At 41.7% G+C, this 14487-nt stretch overlaps 1 non-coding gene across 1 annotated transcript; it reads right to left on the minus strand.

Annotated features, from left to right (window-relative positions):
* Window positions 1-432: 432 nt before the first annotated feature.
* On the minus strand, window positions 433-506 carry TRNAN-AUU (transfer RNA asparagine (anticodon AUU)). Its single transcript has one exon. It is a non-coding gene; the product is annotated as a tRNA-Asn (tRNA).
* Window positions 507-14487: the final 13981 nt, after the last annotated feature.

Genomic DNA, 14487 nt, shown 5'->3' on the forward strand with positions numbered 1-14487 from the left:
AGCAGTGGCGTTAATGTTTCCTGGTGTCAACTTGTATTATTTCAGTAGACATTGAAATGAGGATGCATCTTGCTGCCTTTCCAATGAAGCAAGTTTAATTTAGTAATAGGTGAAAAACCATCCTTACAAAGGTGTTAATCAGAGACTTGGCTTTGTGGACACTTTTCAGAGAACAAATTTGTTAGCATAAAAATAAAGCCAGAAAATGAAGAGCTGTTTAATCACTCGATTGGATTTTTCTGCCAGCATATTTTTTTTTCTCTGCAACCCACTGCTAAATTGTGCTTCCTAGCTGTTTTTTTATAAAATAACTGAATCAAATCTAACTCTGATTACATCAGAGAAGGCCATGTACCCTACACCATAAGAGGGGGTTTGAAATTTTGACTTGTCTACTTAAATATCACCAAAATCTGATCACAGGTTTAATTACATCCCTGGGTGGGATTGAACCACCAACCTTTCGGTTAATAGCCGAACACACTAACCGATTGCGCCACAGAGACACTTTGCAAAAAGTGCATACTGACAAAGGCTAATAAGCATAAATCTAGAACGTTTCCTAGAAAAACATTAAAAAATCAATAATCTGGAGAGTTTTTGTAAGATGTTTCTTCCATCAACCAACGAATAAACACATTGGTACTTTCCCATGATGAGTGAGTGCTTCAGGATCTCTTGCACTTACATGTGCAGCAGAGTACTGCAATGGAAGCATGCTGGACCCATAACCCAGAGGTAGGCAGATTGAAACTATCCTTTGCTATATGCATTTTTTTTGTTAATTTAAGTAATCAAAACTGGGATTGATATTTTTGCTCTTTTATTTTTACTTAAAGTACAATAACTTTTACCATTTTAATTTGTTTTAATAGTATATTGACAGTATAGTTTTCTTTCAAAAATCCACTTAATTTTCTTTACCCTGTTATTAAAATGGTAATTGAAAAAAAAACTACATTGTCACCAGAAGAGCAATACAAAATGTACAAGTGATATATTAAAATCATCTTTCCAGCTTGAATTTCAATGATGCATTGGGGCAACAATTTTGTGAGAAACATCTTCACCCTTAAATAAAGATTTTCGGAATTCCTTACCTGTGTGCTAATTAGATATCACCTTGTTTTCACATTAAACAGACTTCCACATGAGAAAGCAGCAAGGATGCAGTGGCGTTAATGTTTCCTGGTGTCAACCTGTATTATTTCAGTAGACATTGAAATGAGGATGCATCTTGCTGCCTTTCCAATGAAGCAAGTATAATTTAGTAATAGGTGAAAAACCATCCTTACAAAGGTGTTAATCAGAGACTTGGCTTTGTGGACACTTTTCAGAGAACAAATTTGTTAGCATAAAAATAAAGCCAGAAAATGAAGAGCTGTTTAATCACTCAATTGGATTTTTCTGCCAGCATATTTTTTTTCTCTGCAAACCACTGCTAAATTGTGCTTCCTAGCTGTTTTTATAAAATCAATGAATCAAATCTAACTCTGATTACATCAGAGAAGGCCAGGTACCCTACACCATAAGAGGCGGTTTGAAATTTTGACTTGTCTACTTAAAGATCACCAAAATCTGATAACAAGATCAATTACATCCCTGGGTGGGATTGAACCACCAACCTTTTAGTTAACAGCCGTACACACTAACTGATTGCGCCACAGAGACACTTTGCGAAAGTGCATACTGACAAAGGCTAATAAGCATTCATCTAAAACGTTTCCTAGAAAAACTTTAAAAAGTCAATAATCTGGAGAGTTTTATAAGATGTGTTGAATACTGTGACAGAGGCAACCTGCTGAAGGCCTAACAGTTATGTGTGTGCACTACGGGATAGTACGTATATTATGTATACATCCAATAAGCAAAGGGTTCTCATATTCACTAGTATAATATGAAAGCATAACAGAATCCATTTTGATTCTAGCTAGATGATATAGCAAATTCATCTTGAACTTTTTACACACCCTGAGAGAAAAACAACTTTGTTGGCTAAGTATTGTTTCCACATACGCACTTTCTAAAAGCTCATAGAGACCAGATGTAATTCCTAATATGGACACAGTTGAAGCTCACGAGTATCTTTTTAGTATTCTTGACAATTGTCCCAATATTGCATAACTCTATTGCCTAACATTGTATTCCTGGGGTATGAAATCATATGGGAGGAATATACAAAAGGGGTGTAACTGTGTATTATATAAAACTCATTGTTGATACGTGTATGTTGTTGTTAAATGATTTGACACAGGACGAGAGAATGCTACTTCTCCCCTGTATACGGGCGTGGCCCTTTGAATAAATAATAATTGATTTTTATAAATCCATTTTCAATTCATTCTTTTACCTAACAACCCAAACAGCAACAAGATGGTTAATTTAGTTAATCCAAGAGAATTCAACAGATGGGGGCTATGTCCTTGGAACTATAGATCTCGATCTCTTCATCAAATTCTCAAAGGGGTGTGCCAGCCAGCCAGCAGCTGATGATGGAAGGAACATCCCAAGTCATAACAGCACTGGTAAGTATAGAATACCATGGTATGTGCTGTATTCCAGTACATGCTGTTTCTATACCTGCCAGCTGTCTGTGTGATTGTATTTTTTATAATATGAGAATGAGAAGTGGAGAGATTGAAAAAAAACTAGTAAAATAACTCAGGGACCTGTTTGTTGTTGCTTGTTTGTAAAATGAATACCAAAATTATGTCCAAATCGGTTGAAGGACCAAGTAACTCGGAAATGATGATTGACAGATGCTGTTGCATGTAAATAAGAATACCAAAATTAATTCAAAGATTTGAGCAAAGAAACAGTGACCTGTGTTTTTCACTCTATGAATGATTGCATGAATAAGTGCTTTGGACCAAGAGCCAAATAAAGTAAAAAGCACATAGATCACCTCCACTTGTTAGTCAGCTACACGTGTATAAGAAGGGTACATTAGAAAAAAATAGAGTGAACAACCCGAGGTTATAGGGATTATATGTAACTGAGTGTAAGTATATATTGCAATACTGAGCTGCTAAGAGCTGCTGGTTGTTTTAAGCATAACCTAAGCATGTTGCTTTGTGATTGTAGTTGTGATAAGAGGATCTACTGCAGCTTCCCAGTTGACAGACGTGTCGCGTGTGTGAAAAATTGCAGGGATTGCGAATTTTTCCAGCGTATGGGAAGGGCAGGGAGGATTAACCCTAAGTGTGCATATCATGTATGGAAGAAATATTCCATAGAAGCACAAATTTTGTATAGTACTGTGACAAAGGGTACAGTATATGTTTTGCATTTAAATCATGCTGTATAATATTGGCCTGATCAACCAATACTAAGCGTATTTTGAAATCGGCAAAACTGTTGAAATCTGCAAGAAATTGAAGTTTGCAAACTGTATTTAAATTTGTGTGTTATGGTTTTGTGTGTGGGACATAATGTTCAGTTAAGTATATTCTCAGATCTGTGTCTAATGGAAACCTTCTGTCTGTGATTGGCATGGTTACAAGTTTTGAAATAATAAGGTTTGTGGTACCGAAACCGGACGGTTCGGTGAGACCCATTTTAAATTTTAAATCTTTGAACACGTATATAAAACGGTTCAAGTTCAAGATGGAATCGCTCAGGGCGGTTATCTCAAGCCTGGAGGAAGGGGATTACATGGTATCACTGGACATCAAGGATGCTTACCTGCATGTCCCCATTTACTCTCCTCACCAGGAGTACCTCAGATTTGTGGTACAGGACTGTCATTACCAATTCCAGACGCTGCCGTTTGGTCTGTCCACGGCACCGAGGGTGTTTACCAAGGTAATGGCCGAGATGATGATACTCCTGCGAAAAAAGGGAGTTATAATTATCCCGTACTTGGACGATCTCCAGATAAAGGCGAGGTCCAAGGAACAGTTGTTGATCGGAGTAGCACTAGAATTAAAATTTTAAAGCCTCCTGTTAGGCCATCATCTACACGACATAGCCCTGAATTTTCCAATGCGCAGCTCTTTGCAAAAGAGAGATATTGGCAAGGAAAAGCTGTCTTGTACCTTTGCATTTTTCTCCCAAACGAAGGACACTAGAAAGAAAATTTTAAAGCCTCCTGTTAGGCCATCATCTACACGACATAGCCCTGAATTTTCCAATGCGCAGCTCTTTGCAAAAGAGAGATATTGGCAAGGAAAAGCTGTCTTGTACCATTGCATTTTTCTCCCAAACGAAGGACACTAGAAAGAAAATTTTAAAGCCTCCTGTTACGCCATCATCTACACGACATAGCCCTGAATTTTCCAATGCGCAGCTCTTTGCAAAAGAGAGATATTGGCAAGGAAAAGCTGTCTTGTACCTTTGCATTTTTCTCCCAAACGAAGGTCACTAGAAAGAAAATTTTAAAGCCTCCTGTTAGGCCATCATCTACACGACATAGCCCTGAATTTTCCAATGCGCAGCTCTTTGCAAAAGAGAGATATTGGCAAGGAAAAGCTGTCTTGTACCTTTGCATTTTTCTCCCAAACGAAGGTCACTAGAAAGAAATTTTTAAAGCCTCCTGTTAGGCCATCATCTACACGACATAGCCCTGAATTTTCCAATACGTAGCTCTTTGCAAAAGAGAGATATTGGCAAGGAAAAGCTGTCTTGTACCTTTGCATTTTTCTCCCAAACGAAGGACACTAGAAAGAAAATTTTAAAGCCTCCTGTTAGGCCATCATCTACACGACATAGCCCTGAATTTTCCAATGCGCAGCTCTTTGCAAAAGAGAGATATTGGCAAGGAAAAGCTGTCTTGTACCTTTGCATTTTTCTCCCAAACGAAGGACACTAGAATAAAAATTTTAAAGCCTCCTGTTAGGCCATCATCTACACGACATAGCCCTGAATTTTCCAATGCGCAGCTCTTTGCAAAAGAGAGATATTGGCAAGGAAAAGCTGTCTTGTACCTTTGCATTTTTCTCCCAAACGAAGGTCACTAGAAAGAAAATTTTAAAGCCTCCTGTTAGGCCATCATCTACACGACATAGCCCTGAATTTTCCAATGCGTAGCTCTTTGCAAAAGAGAGATATTGGCAAGGAAAAGCTGTCTTGTACCTTTGCATTTTTCTCCCAAACGAAGGACACTAGAAAGAAAATTTTAAAGCCTCCTGTTAGGCCATCATCTACACGACATAGCCCTGAATTTTCCAATGCGCAGCTCTTTGCAAAAGAGAGATATTGGCAAGGAAAAGATGTCTTGTACCTTTGCATTTTTCTCCCAAACGAAGGACACTAGAAAGAAAATTTTAAAGCCTCCTGTTAGGCCATCATCTACACGACATAGCCCTGAATTTTCCAATGCGCAGCTCTTTGCAAAAGAGAGATATTGGCAAGGAAAAGCTGTCTTGTACCATTGCATTTTTCTCCCAAACGAAGGACACTAGAAAGAAAATTTTAAAGCCTCCTGTTAGGCCATCATCTACACGACATAGCCCTGAATTTTCCAATGCGCAGCTCTTTGCAAAAGAGAGATATTGGCAAGGAAAAGCTGTCTTGTACCATTGCATTTTTCTCCCAAACGAAGGACACTAGAAAGAAAATTTTAAAGCCTCCTGTTAGGCCATCATCTACACGACATAGCCCTGAATTTTCCAATGCGCAGCTCTTTGCAAAAGAGAGATATTGGCAAGGAAAATCTGTCTTGTACCTTTGCATTTTTCTCCCAAACGAAGGTCACTAGAAAGAAAATTTTAAAGCCTCCTGTTAGGCCATCATCTACACGACATAGCCCTGAATTTTCCAATGCGCAGCTCTTTGCAAAAGAGAGATATTGGCAAGGAAAAGCTGTCTTGTACCTTTGCATTTTTCTCCCAAACGAAGGTCACTAGAAAGAAATTTTTAAAGCCTCCTGTTAGGCCATCATCTACACGACATAGCCCTGAATTTTCCAATGCGTAGCTCTTTGCAAAAGAGAGATATTGGCAAGGAAAAGCTGTCTTGTACCTTTGCATTTTTCTCCCAAACGAAGGACACTAGAAAGAAAATTTTAAAGCCTCCTGTTAGGCCATCATCTACACGACATAGCCCTGAATTTTCCAATGCGCAGCTCTTTGCAAAATAGAGATATTGGCAAGGTAAAGCTGTCTTGTACCTTTGCATTTTTTTCCCAAACGAAGGACACTAGAATTAAAATTTTAAAGCCTCCTGTTAGGCCATCATCTACACGACATAGCCCTGAATTTTCCAATGCGCAGCTCTTTGCAAAAGAGAGATATTGGCAAGGAAAAGCTGTCTTGTACCTTTGCATTTTTCTCCCAAACGAAGGACACTAGAAAGATAATTTTAAAGCCTCCTGTTAGGCCATCATCTACACGACATGGCCCTGAATTTTCCAATGCGCAGCTCTTTGCAAAAGAGAGATATTGGCAAGGAAAAGCTGTCTTGTACCTTTGCATTTTTCTCCCAAACGAAGGACACTAGAATTAAAATTTTAAAGCCTCCTATTAGTGCTTCATCTAAACGGCATAGCCCTGAATTTTCCAATGCGTAGCTCTTTGCAATAGAGAGATATTGGCAAGGAAAAGCTGTCTTGTACCTTTGCATTTTTCTCCCAAACGAAGGACACTAGAATTAAAATTTTAAAGCCTCCTGTTAGGCCATCATCTACACGACATAGCCCTGAATTTTCCAATGCGCAGCTCTTTGCAAAAGAGAGATATTGGCAAGGAAAAGCTGTCTTGTACCTTTGCATTTTTCTCCCAAACGAAGGACACTAGAAAGAAAATTTTAAAGCCTCCTGTTAGGCCATCATCTACACGACATAGCCCTGAATTTTCCAATGCGCAGCTCTTTGCAAAAGAGAGATATTGGCAAGGAAAAGCTGTCTTGTACCATTGCATTTTTCTCCCAAACGAAGGACACTAGAAAGAAAATTTTAAAGCCTCCTGTTAGGCCATCATCTGCACGACATAGCCCTGAATTTTCCAATGCGCAGCTCTTTGCAAAAGAGAGATATTGGCAAGGAAAAGCTGTCTTGTACCTTTGCATTTTTCTCCCAAACGAAGGTCACTAGAAAGAAAATTTTAAAGCCTCCTGTTAGGCCATCATCTACACGACATAGCCCTGAATTTTCCAATGCGCAGCTCTTTGCAAAAGAGAGACATTGGCAAGGAAAAGCTGTCTTGTACCTTTGCATTTTTCTCCCAAACGAAGGTCACTAGAAAGAAAATTTTAAAGCCTCCTGTTAGGCCATCATCTACACGACATAGCCCTGAATTTTCCAATGCGCAGCTCTTTGCAAAAGAGAGATATTGGCAAGGAAAAGCTGTCTTGTACCTTTGCATTTTTCTCCCAAACGAAGGACACTAGAAAGAAAATGTTAAAGCCTCCTGTTAGGCCATCATCTACACGACATAGCCCTGAATTTTCCAATGCGTAGCTCTTTGCAAAAGAGAGATATTGGCAAGGAAAAGCTGTCTTGTACCATTGCATTTTTCTCCCAAACGAAGGACACTAGAAAGAAAATGTTAAAGCCTCCTGTTAGTGCTTCATCTACACGGTATAGCCCTGAATTTTCCAATGCGCAGCTCTTTGCAAAAGAGAGATATTGGCAAGGAAAAGCTGTCTTGTACCTTTGCATTTTTCTCCCAAACGAAGGACACTAGAATGAAAATTTTAAAGCCTCCTGTTAGTGCTTCAGCTACACGGCATAGCCCTGAATTTTCTAATGCGTAGCTCTTTGCAAAAGAGAGATATTGGCAAGGAAAAGCTGTCTTGTACCTTTGCATTTTTCTCCCAAACGAAGGACACTAGAAAGAAAATTTTAAAGCCTCCTGTTAGGCCATCATCTATACGACATAGCCCTGAATTTTCCAATGCGTAGCTCTTTGCAAAAGAGAGATATTGGCAAGGAAAAGCTGTCTTGTACCTTTGCATTTTTCTCCCAAACGAAGGACACTAGAAAGAAAATTTTAAAGCCTCCTGTTAGGCCATCATCTACACGGCATAGCCCTGAATTTTCCAATGCGCAGCTCTTTGCAAAAGAGAGATATTGGCAAGGAAAAGCTGTCTTTACCTTTGCATTTTTCTCCCAAACGAAGGTCACTAGAAAGAATTTTTTAAAGCCTCCTGTTAGTGCTTCAGCTACACGGCATAGCCCTGAATTTTCTAATGCGTAGCTCTTTGCAAAAGAGAGATATTGGCAAGGAAAAGCTGTCTTGTACCTTTGCATTTTTCTCCCAAACGAAGGACACTAGAAAGAAAATTTTAAAGCCTCCTGTTAGGCCATCATCTATATGACATAGCCCTGAATTTTCCAATGCGTAGCTCTTTGCAAAAGAGAGATATTGGCAAGGAAAAGCTGTCTTGTACCTTTGCGTTTTTCTCCCAAACGAAGGACACTAGAAAGAAAATTTGAAAGCCTCCTGTTAGGCCATCATCTACACGGCATAGCCCTGAATTTTCCAATGCGCAGCTCTTTGCAAAAGAGAGATATTGGCAAGGAAAAGCTGTCTTTACCTTTGCATTTTTCTCCCAAACGAAGGACACTAGAAAGATAATTTTAAAGCCTCCTGTTAGGCCATCATCTACACGACATAGCCCTGAATTTTCCAATGCGTAGCTCTTTGCAAAAGAGAGATATTGGCAAGGAAAAGCTGTCTTGTACCTTTGCATTTTTCTCCCAAACGAAGGACACTAGAATTAAAATTTTAAAGCCTCCTGTTAGTGCTTCATCTAAACGGCATAGCCCTGAATTTTCCAATGCGTAGCTCTTTGCAATAGAGAGATATTGGCAAGGAAAAGCTGTCTTGTACCTTTGCATTTTTCTCCCAAACGAAGGACACTAGAATTAAAATTTTAAAGCCTCCTGTTAGGCCATCATCTACACGACATAGCCCTGAATTTTCCAATGCGCAGCTCTTTGCAAAAGAGAGATATTGGCAAGGAAAAGCTGTCTTGTACCTTTGCATTTTTCTCCCAAACGAAGGACACTAGAAAGAAAATTTTAAAGCCTCCTGTTAGGCCATCATCTACACGACATAGCCCTGAATTTTCCAATGCGCAGCTCTTTGCAAAAGAGAGATATTGTCAAGGAAAAGCTGTCTTGTACCATTGCATTTTTCTCCCAAACGAAGGACACTAGAAAGAAAATTTTAAAGCCTCCTGTTAGGCCATCATCTACACGACATAGCCCTGAATTTTCCAATGCGCAGCTCTTTGCAAAAGAGAGATATTGGCAAGGAAAAGCTGTCTTATACCTTTGCATTTTTCTCCCAAACGAAGGTCACTAGAAAGAAAATTTTAAAGCCTCCTGTTAGGCCATCATCTACACGACATAGCCCTGAATTTTCCAATGCGCAGCTCTTTGCAAAAGAGAGATATTGGCAAGGAAAAGCTGTCTTGTACCTTTGCATTTTTCTCCCAAACGAAGGTCACTAGAAAGAAAATTTTAAAGCCTCCTGTTAGGCCATCATCTACACGACATAGCCCTGAATTTTCCAATGCGCAGCTCTTTGCAAAAGAGGGATATTGGCAAGGAAAAGCTGTCTTGTACCTTTGCATTTTTCTCCCAAACGAAGGACACTAGAAAGAAAATGTTAAAGCCTCCTGTTAGGCCATCATCTACACGACATAGCCCTGAATTTTCCAATGCGTAGCTCTTTGCAAAAGAGAGATATTGGCAAGGAAAAGCTGTCTTGTACCATTGCATTTTTCTCCCAAACGAAGGACACTAGAAAGAAAATTTTAAAGCCTCCTGTTAGTGCTTCATCTACACGGTATAGCCCTGAATTTTCCAATGCGCAGCTCTTTGCAAAAGAGAGATATTGGCAAGGAAAAGCTGTCTTGTACCTTTGCATTTTTCTCCCAAACGAAGGACACTAGAATGAAAATTTTAAAGCCTCCTGTTAGTGCTTCAGCTACACGGCATAGCCCTGAATTTTCTAATGCGTAGCTCTTTGCAAAAGAGAGATATTGGCAAGGAAAAGCTGTCTTGTACCTTTGCATTTTTCTCCCAAACGAAGGACACTAGAAAGAAAATTTTAAAGCCTCCTGTTAGGCCATCATCTATACGACATAGCCCTGAATTTTCCAATGCGTAGCTCTTTGCAAAAGAGAGATATTGGCAAGGAAAAGCTGTCTTGTACCTTTGCATTTTTCTCCCAAACGAAGGACACTAGAAAGAAAATTTTAAAGCCTACTGTTAGGCCATCATCTACTAGACATAGCCCTGAATTTTCCAATGCGTAGCTCTTTGCAAAAGAGAGATATTGGCAAGGAAAAGCTGTCTTGTACCTTGCATTTTTCTCCCAAACGAAGGACACTAGAAAGAAAATTTGAAAGCCTACTGTTAGGCCATCATCTACAAGACATAGCCCTGAATTTTCCAATGCGTAGCTCTTTGCAAAAGAGAGATATTGGCAAGGAAAAGCTGTCTTGTACCTTTGCATTTTTCTCCCAAACGAAGGACACTAGAAAGATAATTTTAAAGCCTCCTGTTAGGCCATCATCTACACGACATAGCCCTGAATTTTCCAATGCGCAGCTCTTTGCAAAAGAGAGATATTGGCAAGGAAAAGCTGTCTTGTACCTTTGCATTTTTCTCCCAAACGTAGGACACTAGAAAGAAAATTTTAAAGCCTCCTGTTAGGCCATCATCTACACGGCATAGCCCTGAATTTTCCAATGCGCAGCTCTTTGCAAAAGAGAGATATTGGCAAGGAAAAGCTGTCTTTACCTTTGCATTTTTCTCCCAAACGAAGGGCACTAGAAAGATAATTTTAAAGCCTCCTGTTAGGCCATCATCTACACGACATAGCCCTGAATTTTCCAATGCGTAGCTCTTTGCAAAAGAGAGATATTGGCAAGGAAAAGCTGTCTTGTACCTTTGCATTTTTCTCCCAAACGAAGGACACTAGAAAGATAATTTTAAAGCCTCCTGTTAGGCCATCATCTACACGACATAGCCCTGAATTTTCCAATGCGCAGCTCTTTGCAAAAGAGAGATATTGGCAAGGAAAAGCTGTCTTGTACCTTTGCATTTTTCTCCCAAACGAAGGACACTAGAAAATAAGAATTTACTTACCGATAATTCTATTTCTCGGAGTCCGTAGTGGATGCTGGGGTTCCTGAAAGGACCATGGGGAATAGCGGCTCCGCAGGAGACAGGGCACAAAAGTAAAGCTTTTACAGGTCAGGTGGTGTGTACTGGCTCCTCCCCCTATGACCCTCCTCCAGACTCCAGTTAGGTACTGTGCCCGGACGAGCGTACACAATAAGGGAGGATTTTGAATCCCGGGTAAGACTCATACCAGCCACACCAATCACACCGTACAACTTGTGATCTAAACCCAGTTAACAGTATGATAACAGAGGAGCCTCTGAAAGATGGCTTCCTAAACAATAACCCGAATTAGTTAACAATAACTATGTACAAGTATTGCAGATAATCCGCACTTGGGATGGGCGCCCAGCATCCACTACGGACTCCGAGAAATAGAATTATCGGTAAGTAAATTCTTATTTTCTCTATCGTCCTAAGTGGATGCTGGGGTTCCTGAAAGGACCATGGGGATTATACCAAAGCTCCCAAACGGGCGGGAGAGTGCGGATGACTCTGCAGCACCGAATGAGAGAACTCCAGGTCCTCCTTTGCCAGGGTATCAAATTTGTAAAAATTTACAAACGTGTTCTCCCCTGACCACGTAGCTGCTCGGCAGAGTTGTAATGCCGAGACCCCTCGGGCAGCCGCCCAAGATGAGCCCACCTTCCTTGCGGAATGGGCCTTAACAGATTTAGGCTGTGGCAGGCCTGCCACAGAATGTACAAGTTGAATTTTGTTACAAATCCAACGAGCAATCGACTGCTTAGAAGCAGGTGCACCCAACTTGTTGGGTGCATACAGTATAAACAGCGAGTCAGATTTTCTGACTCCAGCCGTCCTTTAAATGTATATTTTTAAGGCTCTGACAACGTCCAACAACTTGGAGTCCTTCAAGTCGTCTGTAGCCGCAGGCACTACAATAGGCTGGTTCAGGTGAAACGCTGATACCACCTTAGGGAGAAAATGCGGACGCGTCCGCAGCTCTGCCCTATGTCGAATGGAAAATTAAATATGGGCTTTTATAAAACAAAGCCGCCAGTTCAGATACTCTCCCGGCCGAAGCCAGGGCCAGTAACATAGTCACTTTCCATGTGAGATATTTCAAATCCACATTCTTTAGTGGTTCAAACCAATTGGATTTGAGGAAATCTAAAACTACATTTAGATCCCACGGTGCCACCTTAGGCACCACAGGAGGCTGTATATGCAGTACTCCTTTGATAAAAATCTGGACCTCAGGGACTGAGGCCAATTCTTTTTGGAAGAATATTGATAGGGCCGAAATTTGAACCTTAATAGATCCCAATTTGAGACCCATAGACAATCCTGATTGCAGGAAATGTAGGAAAACGACCCAGTTGAAATTCCTCCATCGGAGCACTCCGCTGCTCGCACCACGCAACATATTTTCGCCAAATACGGCGATAATGCTTCGCGGTGACTTCCTTCCTTGCCTTTATCAAGGTAGGAATGACTTCTTCTGGAATGCCTTTTCCTTTTAGGATCTGGCATTCAAACGCCATGCCGTCAAAACGCAGCCGCGGTAAGTCTTGAAAAAGACAAGGACCCTGCTGAAGCAGGTCCCTTCTCAGAACTAGAGGCCACGGATCGTCCGTGACCATCTCTTGAAGTTCCGGGTACCAAGTCCTTCTTGGCCAATCCGGAGCCACTAGTCTTACTCCTCTTTGCCGTATAATCCTCAATACCTTTGGTATGAGAGGCAGAGGAGGAAACACATATACCGACTGGTACACCCAAGGTGTTACCAGCGCGTCCACAGCTATTGCCTGCGGATCTCTTGACCTGGCGCAATACCTGTCCAGTGTTTTGTTGAGGCGAGACGCCATCATGTCCACCATTGGTTTTACCCAACGGTTTAATAGCATGTGGAAAACTTCTGGATGAAGTCCCCACTCTCCCGGGTGAAGGTCGTGTCTGCTGAGGAAGTCTGCTTCCCAGTTGTCCACGCCCGGGATGAATACTGCTGACAGTGCTATCACGTGATTCTCCGCCCAGCGAAGGATCCTGGCAGCTTCTGCCATTGCCCTCCTGCTTCTTGTGCCGCCCTGTCTGTTTACATGGGCGACTGCCGTGATGTTGTCCGACTGGATCAACACCGGTCTTCCTTGAAGCAGAGGTTCCGCCTGGCTTAGAGCATTGTAGATTGCTCTTAGTTCCAGAATGCTTATGTGAAGAGACTTTTTCAGGCTCGACCACACTCCCTGGAAATTTCTTCCCTGTGTGACTGCTCCCCAGCCTCTCAGGCTGGCATCCGTGGTCACCAGGATCCAATCCTGCATGCCGAATCTGCGGCCCTCCAATAGATGAGCCTCCTGCAACCACCACAGAAGGGATACCCTTGTCCTCGGCGACAGGGTTATCCGCAGGTGCATCTGAAGATGCGACCCTGACCATTTGTCCAACAGATCCCTTTGCATGGAATCTGCCGAAAGGGATTGCTTCGTAAGAAGCTACCATTTTTTCCCAGGACTCTTGTGCATTGATGTACAGACACCTTTCCTGGTTTTAGGAGGTTCCTGACCAGGTCAGATAACTCCTTGGCTTTTTCTTCGGGAAGAAAAACCTTTTTCTGAACTGTGTCCAGAATCATCCCCAGGAACAGCAGACGAGTTGTCGGCATTAATTGGGATTTTGGAATATTCAGAATCCATCCGTGCTGCTTTAGCACCTCTTGAGATAGTGCTAAACCCATCTCTAGCTGTTCTCTGGACCTTGCCCTTATTAGGAGATCGTCCAAGTATGGGATAATTAATACGCCTTTTCTTCGAAGAAGAAATATTATCTCGGCCATTACCTTTGTAAAGACCCGAGGTGCCGTGGACAAACCAAACGGCAGCGTCTGAAACTGATAGTGACAGTTTTGTACAACGAACCTGAGGTACCCCTGGTGTGAGGGGTAATTGGAACGTGGAGATACGCATCCTTGATGTCCAAGGATACCATAAAGTCCCCTTCTTCCAGGTTCGCTATCACTGCTCTGAGTGACTCCATCTTGAACTTGAACTTCTTTATGTACAGGTTCAAGGACTTCAGATTTAGAATAGGCCTTACCGAGCCATCCGGCTTCGGTACCACAAAAAGAGTGGAATAATACCCCTTCCCTTGTTGTAGAAGAGGTACCTTGACTATCACCTGCTGAGAATACAGCTTGTGAATGGCTTCCAAAACCGTCTCCCTTTCTGAGGGGGACGTTGGTAAAGCAGACTTCAGGAAACGGCGAGGTGGCTCTGTCTCTAATTTCAACCTGTACCCCTGAGATATTATCTGCAGGATCCAGGGATTTACCTGCGAGTGAGCCCACTGCGCGCTGTAATTCTTGAGACGACCGCCTACCGCCCCCGAGTCCGCTTGCGAAGCCCCAGCGTCATGCTGAGGCTTTTGTAGAAGCCGGGGAGGGCTTCTGTTCC

Source organism: Pseudophryne corroboree, unplaced genomic scaffold (assembly GCF_028390025.1).
Source record: "Pseudophryne corroboree isolate aPseCor3 unplaced genomic scaffold, aPseCor3.hap2 scaffold_1601, whole genome shotgun sequence".
NCBI lineage: Eukaryota > Metazoa > Chordata > Amphibia > Anura > Myobatrachidae > Pseudophryne > Pseudophryne corroboree.